Source organism: Pseudomyrmex gracilis, unplaced genomic scaffold, assembly GCF_002006095.1.
Source record: "Pseudomyrmex gracilis isolate BER0280 unplaced genomic scaffold, ASM200609v1 scaffold_15, whole genome shotgun sequence".
NCBI classification, from domain to species: Eukaryota; Metazoa; Arthropoda; class Insecta; order Hymenoptera; family Formicidae; genus Pseudomyrmex; species Pseudomyrmex gracilis.
Window position 1 is genome coordinate 914,838 of NW_018020599.1, and position 13,647 is coordinate 928,484.

The following is a 13,647-nucleotide window of genomic DNA, read 5'->3' on the forward strand; positions in this document are numbered from 1 at the left end:
TTGCTTTATCTTTCGCGTAAATACTCGATCGTAAAATAAAGAAGAAGAGCGGGAAATATGAACGTTCGGGAGAGGAAAGAATCCGCGACGCAAACTTCTTGAGCGGCTTTAGCGGAGAAGTCGTCGTCACAAAGTAGCGCCGTCAAGGTCGGAAAATTTCTCATCGATGCGGAGACGTAACTACGGCGCGGTAATACCGACGGAATAAAAGTGGAAGTAACGACGGATCGGGAATACGGCTGCTCGTCCAATCCAGCGTGAAGAAAGGCGCCGCGCGGAAGTCATCTCTCAGTAATATAACAATAATACGTCGACTCGTATATCCTCCGCGCAAGGATTCGCGTATAATTCAGCGCGCCGACCGAAATCTTGAGCCCCGCGAAGAATTAAGGGTTGCGACAACATAGAACGGGAAAGTAAAGTCGAATGAGCCGAAATTTAAGGCGCAAAACTTTTGCAATTACCGAATGTTCGCTATCCTTGAAAACTTGGATAAGTGCTGCGGATGGTGAACGCCTGCCTTCGACGCGAACCCCCTTATCCGTGCACCCGGCCGTGAGGGGCGCGAACCACCCCCGCGTGGTTGCAGAGACGCGCGTCGAACTGAAGAGGAAAGTGCCGGAATGTGCAATAAAGCTGCGCGAGAGACCCGCCGGGGCGGCTGCACGGACGTGTACAGCAGCCAGTAAAGTAGAAAGCTTTTTCTATAAAGTACGCAGTTACGTGCCAAACGTCGAAAATTTCGCTGCAATATCGCTACTCGATCCTGCGTCTTTTCCTCACATTCCGCAAACTCTTTCTTAAATCCCCCCTCTCTCTCTCTCTTTCTCTTTCTTTGCCATCGTTCAAGCATTCGAGGAATGGAGATGCCCTTTATCCGCGTTTTGTGCTCGTTTGAGAGAACACACGCCGACAATTCCTTGTCGGCGGTTCGTCCTTGAGACGAATCTCCGGAAGAAGTTTGCGAGGTATCCTCGCACCCCGTGATGAACGGGGGAATAAGCTTTTACGGTGCTGCAGACTTTATCGCCCTTTACCAAATTGTCCTGGAAGATCTGGGAACTTCCAGAATGCTCGACGGTGCGCAGAATGAACTTCGCAAAGTGCCGCTTGTAATACGAAAAGAATCGGCTGCGTTTCTTACGACGGTTAACGGTGGAATTTTGATCGCGCGTCGTCCTGCGACTTCGACCTGTCTGCAGTCGTACTTGCAGTAAAAGTTTACGACCATTTTACGCGAATCACGTTTGAATAGTTACTGATAAGATTTTATGTTGTACACACACACGCACACACACACACACACAAAATTAAGTTAGAAATTCAACCATCTCCAGTCTAATTTGTGTTTTAATCGATTACATTTTAAGCGTATCATATTTTCACGGAACAAAACCTAAACAATCGTCGACCATTTATTTAAAAAGCAAAACACAAGCCTCGTTACGGTTTCATTACACAGCGCGGCAAACACCCGCTATTGTCGTGCAAAAGCTTAATAATACCTTTCCCCTTTTGAAAAGTTAAATCGCATTTGCCGTTGGAGTTCGAGAACTGCGCCGGCATGCTAATTCCGCTTTCTAATGATACGAAACATTTACGTGTCTCGTAATTCCGCCGCGGAATACGCCGCGGCAATAGTTGATAGCGATCGTTACGGTTGTAATAATCGCACATACGTCGCGCGGGCGCTAACGACAACGTTATATTAACAACGGCTACCGGACAAACAGCAAGTAAAGGAAAACAGAACGTAGCGGAATGATTCTATAACGTGGTGGTGTGGCGTTCTATGTGCGTGTAGCCGCGCGCGTTGTTTTATCAACAAGCGAATTCGCGTTTTATCACGTTCGCAGTTAGAGCGCGAATAATACGCTTTGAATAATGCATTTTGATTTAATGCAACGCGCGCCGCGCGCCGGGCGCCGTATTTACTCTGGAAATTTGTCTCATTGATTCGCCGGGGTAACTAAATATACGGGAGGAGAGGAGGATGTCCCCTCTCGCGTGTCCGCCGACTGTCGACAATTAGCGTCACGCAAAATTGGTCCCGCGCGGGCGCGACCGCGAAACCGACGGTAATTCCGCTAACGTTGTTACCGTGCGCGCGCGCGCGCACGCGTGTTTTACGCGCGCCCGCGAGTTCCCGCCACCTCGGCGGAAAATGCGTCGGAAACGCAGGAAAACTCTTTCCGGTGTCTCCCTTTTCACATCCGTTTTATCGCCCGGAGAAGAGAACGATAGGCAGTTCCTCTCGAGACCGGTGCATGAATACAAGCAAGCGAGGATGCGCCGACGGTAAATAAATAAAGCGGACACCGAGAGACGACACTCATTACGTTTTCTTACGAGCGTCCTTTATTGAATTTTTAATAGCGCGCTTCCTCGGTCTCTCTCTCTCTCTCTCTCTCTCTCTCTCTCTCTCTCTCTCTCTCTNTCTCTCTCTCTCTCTCTCTCTCTCTCTCTCTCTCTCTCTTTCTCTCTTTCTCTCTTTCTCTCTCTCTCTCTCTTTCTCTCTCTCTCTTTCTCTCTCTCTGGCGACCGTGTCGCTACGCGAACGATCTCGATGTAAAATGAAATGCACGAGGAAAGCGAGAGAAGGTGGATCGAAAGGCGCAAAAATATAGTTTCTCTCGCCGTGGTGGAACTGTCAAAGGTGAGACACGAAAACACGTCGTGAGGAATAATAATATGACCCGCATGCATGAAACATCGTGATCTCTGCGTTTTACGCGCGTCACGCTCTACGAAATTCGTCTCAAAGATCCGCAATCTTTGGCTGAACTTGAAAGGAAGAAAAACATTTCGTCGCAAAGTGCGCTATTGTTGGACTTTGATAAAGCGATCGGGTTTTATGCGTTGTGCGAGAAAGGTAGGTTATATCGGCTCGCCGCGGTCGGGACCCGATATAAAATAACGAAGAACGACGATAACGGGTATCAACGTTTCTCCGCGGCGCGCCTAAGCTTCTCGACGATCTTCCGCTTTATCTGATGCCCCAGTTTCGCTAACTTACTTCCGCGCCGAGCCGTGGATGCATCACGTAATAGATTTACCGACGTGACGGGCCAATATTGCCTTCGATAGACATCGAGCACTTTTCTGTTTGGAAACGAGAGAAAAAGAGAAAAGAGAGAGAGAAAGTGTGTGAGAAAGAGAGGGGGAGAATCGCTCGGGAGAGCGAACCGCGCACATTTAGATCCCCTCGTAACACGTAAATGTCGAGCCATCTTTCCCGAGACGTGCGAACTAACAAACATGAAGACAAAACGGTCAAACTCAATTTTCGTAACGCGTGTATTTTCATCACGCGAAGGGACGAAATTACCATTTCCGGTTCCTTCCCCCGCGTTCATTTACTACGACCCGTCGCGCGCGAGAAACACGGGCTCATCCCGCGCTGGGAGCCTGCGAGTCTTCCACATATCGTTCGCATTTATCTACGTAAAAGCGGCGAGGAAGCAATATAGGCGTTTGGACGACGCACAAAGTGCGGCAACACGCATACACACACAGGCCACGCGCATTTGGTCGGCCATTAATCTCGAACTGTTCTAGACGTGGCATCCTGCCTCTCGACGGTGTTACCTCTCCGAAATCACATATGTACATACATACCGCGCTCAGCCTGCCCTTTCGGTGCTTCGATTAAGCAAATCGCTCAGCAATTATATTATACGGTCGCACTGTCGCTAGATCGCGCGATTAAATGCACTTATTGAACCACGGCTACGGCTTTCGATAGATATCGTTTACCCTGCTTCGATTTGTGTTGTTCCAATTATCGGCCGCGATATAATAAGATAATAAACCCAAACCGGCGCGACACGTAGACCAATAAATATTTAAAATCGCGCGTATCAGATTTATGTGTAATTTTGCAATAGTTAATAGAAAACAATAAAGTAAAACGTAACAGTAAAAGAAGTAGCTATGTACGTAAAATTTTGACGAACGTTTACCGCTCGTGTCACACAAATATAGTCTCTCTTTCTCTCTCTCTCTCTCTCTTTCTCTTACTCTTTCCGAATGAGTTCAAATCTCGCATTATCGCGAAAACGGTTAATATATGTTTCAAAAATACGACGAGCGGCAAACATGTACATAGCCGTCGTGCTCTTCCGTTTCGGTGACAGCCACGCGGAAGCGGATCTATTCGAAAGAATGCGCGATCGCTTCCCGCCGCAGCTGCTGCGCGTATTTCCGTTCACGTGCAACGAATTTCTGCCGAGAATTCGTTAGCTGCTTTGAACCGACGTACGTGACGACGGCATTTAAAGGCACTATCAGGTTAACGGCTCGCTCGTTTCTCCCGGCGAGGCGCAACGAGGGGAATCTCTCGGACATTCTCGGTCGGGGTATCAGTGATTCACGATGCACGGCCCATAAAACTCGCTGTACACCCCATAAAAATTTCGGACCGATGCGTAAGGGAGTAGAGATGGAGAGCACACATGCCCGGTTTTTTTTTTTGTGCGGCGCGTCGACGGTGGCATTTTATTTTCGATCGCGTACCTACTGTCGCGCAGTTTGCGGGACATTATTCGGAATTAATCCGCGCGCGCGTTGAAAATGCCGAGCGCGTCAGTGACGCGGGTCTGTAATTTATTAATTCTCGCAAAAGGCGAACCATCTCTGTAAAAACACGCGCGACCGGCGCAATTGTAATTAAACGCAGATGTTCGTCCCTGCGAAGGTTACGGCCGGAACGGATGGAATTCCGCAAAATAAAAATAAAAAAAAATAAAAAATAAAAAAACATCGCGTGAATGACAAAGAGAATAGGTTTTGCGCGCGTGCGCGCAATTTTGCAATGAAAAACGTCGACGCGGTTTGACAGCGATTTGAAGATAACTCACGGTTCCGAACATTTGTAGCGATGAAGGGAACGGATAGCTTTTTTTACACGCGGAATTCGTTAATAGATGAATTTTATTTTTTGGCTTGCTACGAGCTATCTGTACCGCGTGTACGGCGCGATAATACTACACGCGCGCAGTCACATACGCGTGACGGTAATTTATAACAGCGGCGCGGCTATTGTAGCGAACTTTTTACCGAGCAGCGCGTGACACTCTGACGAACGATAATCGCGACCGCGCTCTCTCTGTCGGAGAGAAAGAGCCCGTCCTATAATACACTTTACGATTTACGTAGTCAACTACGCCGTGTAAAATAGCCGACGCGCTATCGTGCGCTCGTGCTAGTATATGGCTTATTAATCCCGATGCGGCCCCGAAAACAAGCGGCACTGCGCCATGTGTTTTAATTAGACGCAATATTCGTATCGAACGCAATCGAGGAGGACGCTAGCGAGGAAGTGAAATGAGCGATCGCACAAAACGAATCAAGAAAGGCACACGGTACTGCCTCGCGCCGAGTTCACGCGCAACGAAGTCGCGCTCAAACGGCGCGAAGCAATCCGTGCCTCTTATTCGCGCGATCGAGAAGATTTTTTCTGGGGTAATATATCAAAACCGACTAAGCCAATCAATTTTGTTTTAATTTCAATCGCTTCGGAACAAAATATTAAAAAAAAGTCACGTGATGTTTTTCCACCTCTCCCTTCCTCTATTTTTCGAGTTTGATATTCATGCGTCATTTCTGACACTTCTCATATGTGTAATATATGGTTTGTAAGACGGTCACGCTTTGTTCCGTTTCTCTGTGTGTGTTGGTAAGTAAATATAACGTATTTTTATATTATTCTATACGTTCTGTTGTCAAAGACCGACACGCATCATAGATTCACAAATTCTACTCTCATGTTTCGAATATCGTTGAAATAAAGATAACGCGGAGGCGAAAGGAAAATAAAATAAACCGAAACGTATGTGCGAATAAAGATATGTCTCGGTCGTCAACAGACATTGCGGAAAAGAAACGCGTATATAAACGCGGAACGATTGAGGAGATACGAACAAGTACATATTTCGTCAGATGACAAATAGAAACTTAAGTAAAATAAAGACTCTTCGTGAAATTTCGCGAAAAAGCTGATACCTTATAATAAGATTATGCTCTCCGCGCATGTCTTCTATCGTTTATATTCTTTCATCATCGATCCGCACGTCAATTCAGCTCCAACAATGTTCCGCGAAGGCGCGGCGGCGCATGCATTAAACATCTCTCAGACAGCGGCGCACATTGCGACATAATTTTCTGTCGTGAGTAAATTCGCACCGACGTGTCGTCGTTGTCGTCGACAAAGCGCACTCGGCGAGATGTCGATTAACTCGGGCGCGCGCGCGCGCGCCCGTCTCGCGAGGGACGCATTTCAATTTCGTCGCATTAAATTACCGACATAACTCGCTTAACTCGCACGCAATGATCCCCGCGGAAGGGACTAGGGATGCTGGTGGCAGGTGGCGGGACTAATAGGACCTTTCTTAAGGTCGGGTTTAAACTCGGATCGCGACACGAAGCGACGAAGTCATTTGAATGAGAAACTCGAGCTGTCCTAATGCGAGAAGCACTTACGGTTATTATATATCATAGTGTCGAACTCGCAAGAGCCGCGCCCCCGGGCAATTAAGACGGCGAGTTTTTCCTTCGGGGACTTCGGTAAATCACGATACGTGTCCGCCGCTCCGACCGAAACACTCGTCGTCGAACTTTCCGAGCAATTAGAGCAATTGGACATAACGGTTACCGCTGTTACCACCGCGTCGGTTGCACGTTATTCGTGCGAGTAGCGAGCCAGTTACAAAACAACTCTCGACCTCGTTGTTCCTTGATTATCCCGTCAAGCGCATCGACCGGCGCGCTCTCATTGCGTAATCCGAGAGTGGGTCAATTTTTAACGCCGTCAACGTTTGCACGTGGCTAGCAGTTTGCACACGAGCGCGTACACCGCGGTCAAAGTACATCTATATAGTGGCCCACCCCTCTCTCCCCTTCTCTTTGTCGGCACTTTTGACGTTGAAGAGGTCCAAAATCGAGGGAATTGCGATACTGTGTATGGTCGTGATTGAAATTGTTTTATACACCACACGTATATATACGCGTACATTGCAGTTAATTAAACCTTAATTAGTTTACTTGCAATTTATGTGTGGACTGTATCTGGTGCAAAAACAAAAAACACATTTATCTTTGTTCTCGTTTAAACGACGTTCCTGAATAGGGTTTCTAATTTCGCGTACTCGTGTGTTTGGGCTTTACAAAAATTCTGAGTCTGCACTATTGCGCCCTGTATTATGCCTCGATGTTAAGGAAATATCCAGCAAGCTACCAATTAGCGCTAACAGGCAAGAGAGCTAACAAGCCGGATAAATAACGGGGCGATAAGCCAAGCGGACGATAATCGGTGAGTCGAGGGAGAGAGAAGAGGGGTGCGGCCTGGATACGAATTAATATCCGTCAGTGCGTAAGAACAATCAAATTTCTGCAGGGAGTAACTCTCGAAATATGTAAATAGTCCCGACGCGAGCGTTTCCTGAAACGATCGCGGGAACAAAAGCCGTCGCGATAAACCGACTTTGCGCAGGGTTTATACTCTTCCCGTCGCACATCCAGCGAAGCGCGAGCAACACAACCGCATGCGAAAACGATCGTACGAGGTGTACGCGCGCGGAATTTTATCTGCCGGCCTACGCAAAGGATTGAAAATGCTCGATGCGCTCGGGAGAACTTTAAAAGGTTTTAAAGCCGGCCAGTCGGTCGGTCGCTCTTCTCTTTTTCTCGTTTCCCTTTGATGATTGAAATCAATTTGTCGCGATTTTATTACCGAGGAATGGACGCGGTCACGCAACCGCAAAACGCATCTACGACTTCGCGAATAAACCCCGCGTGCCGCGCCCGTCGTGGCAGTAAAAGCCAGCGCCTGGTTGTATCTCGCGTTCGGGTCGAGCTCTCGCGGAAGCACGTGCGCCGCGCCGGATTTTTAAGCTACGTTCACATCGACGTTCGAGCGAAATAACGCAAACGGGCGAATGAAGCGAACGAGCGAATGGAGATTACGAGCGTTCGATCGGGAGAGCTATTTGATGGGGGAGTTTGAACGGTGGAGAAAACCGACGAAATGGTTTGAGCTCTCATCGAGCCGGATAACGTAGCCGATCTTCTCGCTCGGTGTGAGATAACAGTGCAAAATCCCGGACTGGTAGAAAGTTCTTTCCCATTTCGCGCGAGTTCTTACGCTTCTTATACATTTTTACAAATCGCATGAACAGTTTTATTTCACTTAATATGTAAAAACAAATAAAATGTTTGTGTATTCATCGCGCTGCGCAACAATATAATTACATCAGAGAAAAACATTGTCATGAACATATGTTTTCCGTGTGCGAGGAAATAAGTTATTGTGTTTATAGTTTCTTTCACATTATTCACCGGAATGGGAAAACACGAAGTAAACAATGTTACACGCCGTTGTTTGTCTCGCGCTGTGTAATATCACTTTCGCCGCAATAACTTTTCATAAACGAGAAGCTCGCAATTTTTTTTTCCGTTCATTCTCTTTTATGTGAATGCAGCCTTAGCGAGCACGCACAAATCTCGCGCACGCACACACCTGGCCAATATCGTAACTCTTGGAGAAATGCAATCCCGCTCGTGTTGTGTTAACGTTTTCTGTGACACTAAGCCGGGGCACGTGGCGTATCTATACTACTTGCAGTTTGCCACAACCGGGGATGTACAATACGAGGAGGCGATCTCGCTGCATTGTTTTGCGGTGAGGTGGAACACAAATGATAAGCTGGGGACGTCGTTTTGCTCTGTGTGTATTGGCGCATTATCGTCTCTTTATTCTAATTGTGTCTCTTATAATTAAATGTTATATTATCTTCCCAAATGCGTTATCGCGCTATTGTGACAAATAGTACGGCATAATCCGTACCGCATAATGTCCGTAAATAAATACCAACCATCAAACCATTGTTACGATTTTTGTAAGATATATTGATAGTTATATATTTATTTGTACTAGTATATCTCCTTCTTTTCTTCTTTTTTTTATATTATACATACATATATATATGTATATATAAATCTATTTAGACCGCGAATTGCGCAGTTTGATATCAAATGTATTGCATCTATTGTTGCCTCTTTTCCGTGTTGCCGCTTGGTTGGTTGATCCAGTTGAGTCGAGTCAAATCGAATCGGTAAGATCGAAAGAGTAAATAACGACAGAAAAGCGATTTTGACAGTTCGTCGTATACGTAGAAAAAATTAAAAACGTGACTAAAGTAAAGTCACGTGACAGGAAAGAGTAGAAAAACAATACGTGACTGTAATTTATATTATATATAACATTAAATAATATATATTATACATATAAATTTATTATATATTTATAATATTATACTTTACATTGTATTATATGTATTATATACATACTACAGTAAGGTCGCTGACCTCGGCCGCGCGACCTTTGCGGGATCAATGACCTCGGTCGCGTGACCGCGGCGGGGTCACTGACCTCAGCTGCGCGACCGCGGCAAAGTCACTGACTTTGGTCACGTGATTACGGTGTATATATATATACATATAATACGGTATATATATCTATATATAATATACACACACACACACATACATATATATGTGTGTGTGTATTATATATAGATATAGAATATTATATATAATATATATAATATTCTCTGTTTTACTCTTTTTTCTGTCACGTGATTTTAGACACTTATTGTTTTCTATTCTCTCTTTTTTGTTTTATTTTTCAAGTTTGATTTTCATGCGTTATTTTTGACATTTCTCATATGTACATCACATGTATTATATTGTTTGTAAGACGTATACATCAGCTGTTGTTGCGGTGACAGATTAAGTTCTCTGACACTACACGTTGAAATAAAAGCAATAATAGCGTGCGCGTAGCGCGCGCCTGTGTTGCGCTAGTTAATAGAAATAAAACATTGATCTTGTATGCAAACTCTAAACACGCGCTATTCATTTTATATATCTCACGCATGTAAACTCAAATTGTCCAAAATATTGTCTTTGAGATACAAATATTTTGTTTTATTTTTTCAAGTTAATTTTCTTCAATAATTTGGGTGTGTTAGATAAACGCTTTGATTGCACACGTGCTATCAATTGATAGATACACACACACACACAATTCACATGTGGTAAATAAAATTTATTCTACGATGCGATTGGACAGTTTACTGCGTTGTTGGTCGAGACCTTCCATTAGGTATATTGTACAATTCGTTCTCCGTTGGTTTTTGCAACCTATTCTCGTACTGCGAAGCGGTATAAGACCGTTGGAAGGTTACAAGGGATTATTTATGTAACGAGTAACATGTGAGACGAGCGATTACGCGGGGCGTTAAAACTCGGAGAAAAAAATATATACTTACTACGTCGCGCGTTCAGCACGACACGAGTGCACGATTTACGCTGAGATCCGTCACAGGGCGCGCATCGACGGCGCTTATCGTGTTTGTGTTTGCAATTGACTGCGTGTGCAACGTGTGCACGCGAAGGTTTCGCGTACAGTGCGCGGCGCGAAAAGCAAGGCTGGGCGAAGAGAAGCGAGGCGGATCGTAAAAACGGTCCATAAAAGCGCTGCAATCGCGGCGAAGTACGTCTGTAACTGACGTGGAGGTCCGGCACCGCTGCAAAAATATATTTTATCCACGCCAGCGCAACGTTACCTCTTTCTCTTTCTCTCTCTCTTTCTCTCTCGAGATACGTTACATTGCGTTTACTCGTCGGACGTGTCGCGGCACACACAGAACGAAGGAGGGGAGGTCTTTTATTTATGTTTGACCAATCAAAAGCGAAAAAGAATATTGTAACGATACTTTTTATAAAGTCTCTTTCAGCGAGAATGAAGATGCCTCGGTATTTAAAGAACGTATTTGTCAAGCTTTGGTCTCGTTCTTCGGGATTTTACCTTTTTTTTTTTTTTATCGCAGACGACAATAACGAAAAGATTGATTAATGTCAGCTCTGACATTGATGTTTACGGTTTTCAATATGAATATATTCGAGCATATTATTTTAAATAAAGAATTTTGCGCAAAATTTGTACATCTCACTATTTATAATTCGAACAGAATAGGATACGGGTTGAGTGATGAAACAGCTTTGTATTCAGAGCCACTTCCGTTTCTCGATTTAATCTGATAAATCCGTAATACCGAGGATTATTATATACAATATACACGCACATATGTAGAGCAGAGGAAGAGAGGAGAGGGAATATCTCAATTACTAATGGTTTCAGATTATCCTCCCTTGTCCAATTAACTAGGTAATCTATGTAAAATTGCGAATATATAATTATCAACAACAACAACAACAATACGCACACATAACCATACACAAAACCAGTAAAATCGAATAAATCATAAAAATGTTTGCAGTTGTACAAAATGTAGAATCAAAAGAATTTAACATCGAACTAGAAGCAAGCAAATTGCGACACGCATATCTTTAAATTACATCACTATGTAGCAAACAAACAAGATACGGAGTAAATGAGAATGTCTGAAAGAACGAATCGGGAAATGCAGGGAAAAGCGCAGTTTCTTTTAAGCAAATCAAATAAATATATAAATAAATAATGTGTTTAAATAGCTTCACGCGCGGAACGCGCGGCTTTATTGATCCGCTCGACGTTCATTAAAAATGAACGGTAACGTTACTTTCTTTGCCGAGCAACGAAATAACGAGAAAATGGAGAACGAGACTCAGCTCTTTTAAAATACGAGTCGTAGTGTGTTACAAAAGACGACGTGGAATAATACAGAATAATGGGATGCTTACGGTTTCGTTTTCGCAACGAAATTTCCCTCGATGCTTTTAACGATAAACGCACACTCGCGCGCTCCTTCTTCGCGGCGAATGTTATCTCGCCACATGTCAAGATTCATAGCTTAGGCGCGACTGCCACCTTATATTCAGCTTTAACGTTGCACTTACTGAACTATCAGATGTTACGCCCGGCCCGTTAAGACACTATCCCATATGGCCAATTTGCCTGCGCACGAGCACTGCTCTCGAGTGAAATTATCTTTTAGAGCATACGATAGCACTTTAGAGAGAGAGAGAGAGAGAGAGAGCTGTTTGAGCATACCTAATATTCTGAAAGTTATTCCAGTTATTTATTAGTATAATTTTACATAAATACATATTATAGATTTATTGTAGAATTTTAATTAACGACTATCGCAGTATGAATAAAAATTTATTGGAAAAAAATAGATAAATTCGAAAATATTAAATTTCTTCCAAATGTACATATATGAATTATGTGTAAATTTACGAAATTATTCAAAATAGCAATCTGTGTATATCACAACCTGATTTCAATTAATTATGGAGAGACAGAGAGAGAAGTATGTCATAATTATTATTATAATTAGACCAATCATATTTACATCCATTTGCTGTTCAATTTAATGCATTCGAAAGTCAATTTATCTAGCTAATGGAAATGGTTGCGAAATTGTTCAAGCATCCACGATAGTTCCATGTAGAATATGTGAAAAAATCATTTCTATGAATACTTAAATACACATCAGAAGACACTATAAGTGACATTACAAGTGACATCTAGTAAGCGAACATCTAGAATTATTAAGTGGTAACAGAAAATGTGATCTCAATTTTTGTTCGAGTGTTTCATCAATTTCATCTTTTTATTGTGTCTATATAAATTACATCACTTTGTCAGTTTTTTAGATAATGGAAAGAGCTTGAACAGTCTTTTTAATATATCAAACACCTACTTCGCATCTTTTTTTCCTTATCGTAAAACCTATAACGACAACTTGTAATTTCAACATTAGCGCGGACTCATTATTTCGATTCAATTTTTTACTCGCGGTCGTGCAGCAAAGTAAAAGCCGCCTGTTCGCTGGCGCGCTCCTTAATCCGCTAATATTATAATCGGGATAAGCCGATAAAACCAACTTTTTCCCACACGTTGCTCTCACACGTATCAATGTGTGCTTTTAAAGCACATTCTACTCCAGTGAATCAATTTTATTGCTACGTCAAAACGTCGCGAAAAGAAACAGACTTCTTGGCACGTAACCGATAAAGCTCAAAAAAAAAAAAATAATAATAATAATAAAACACGAGTAATCGTAGATCTTGCACGAATGGTTTAAAAATGATTTGCATGAATCTGAAAATCGTTTCCGCGCACACGCGCGGCATCTCGGCGACCCGCCGCTCTATGGCTGTAAATTACGGGAAGGATGCGCGTCTCGGTTTTTCTCGATTTTTCTGTCTTACCTACATTAATCTTCCCTTCCACCGCGGCGGCGTAAGAGAAAATAAGATTGATGAGCAACTCGCCTTAATTAATGCGAAGCACCCGTTGGGATGGTACATCAAGGAGTCGGCTAGAAACTCAATCGCGTTGCTTGATTCAAATTTAAATAGGATCCTCGCGGCAACATTGTCATTATTAAGTCAGTTAGTTAAGTCCGCTGCCTCGTGTTTTTGATTACAAGCGCGCGAACTGGATCGTATGCGCATTATCAATGTTTGACAGATATGGTATCCGTCGTATTTCATTATTCCTCTTTGGGCGAGTTTTCGGAACCACTCTTACATCCGGGAACAGCATTAACACGTTCTGAGTTATAATCCTCGACTCTTTATCATCTTATTTAAATTAATTGTCTTGTGTTATAACGCGCTTCCATTTCGCTTCGTCAG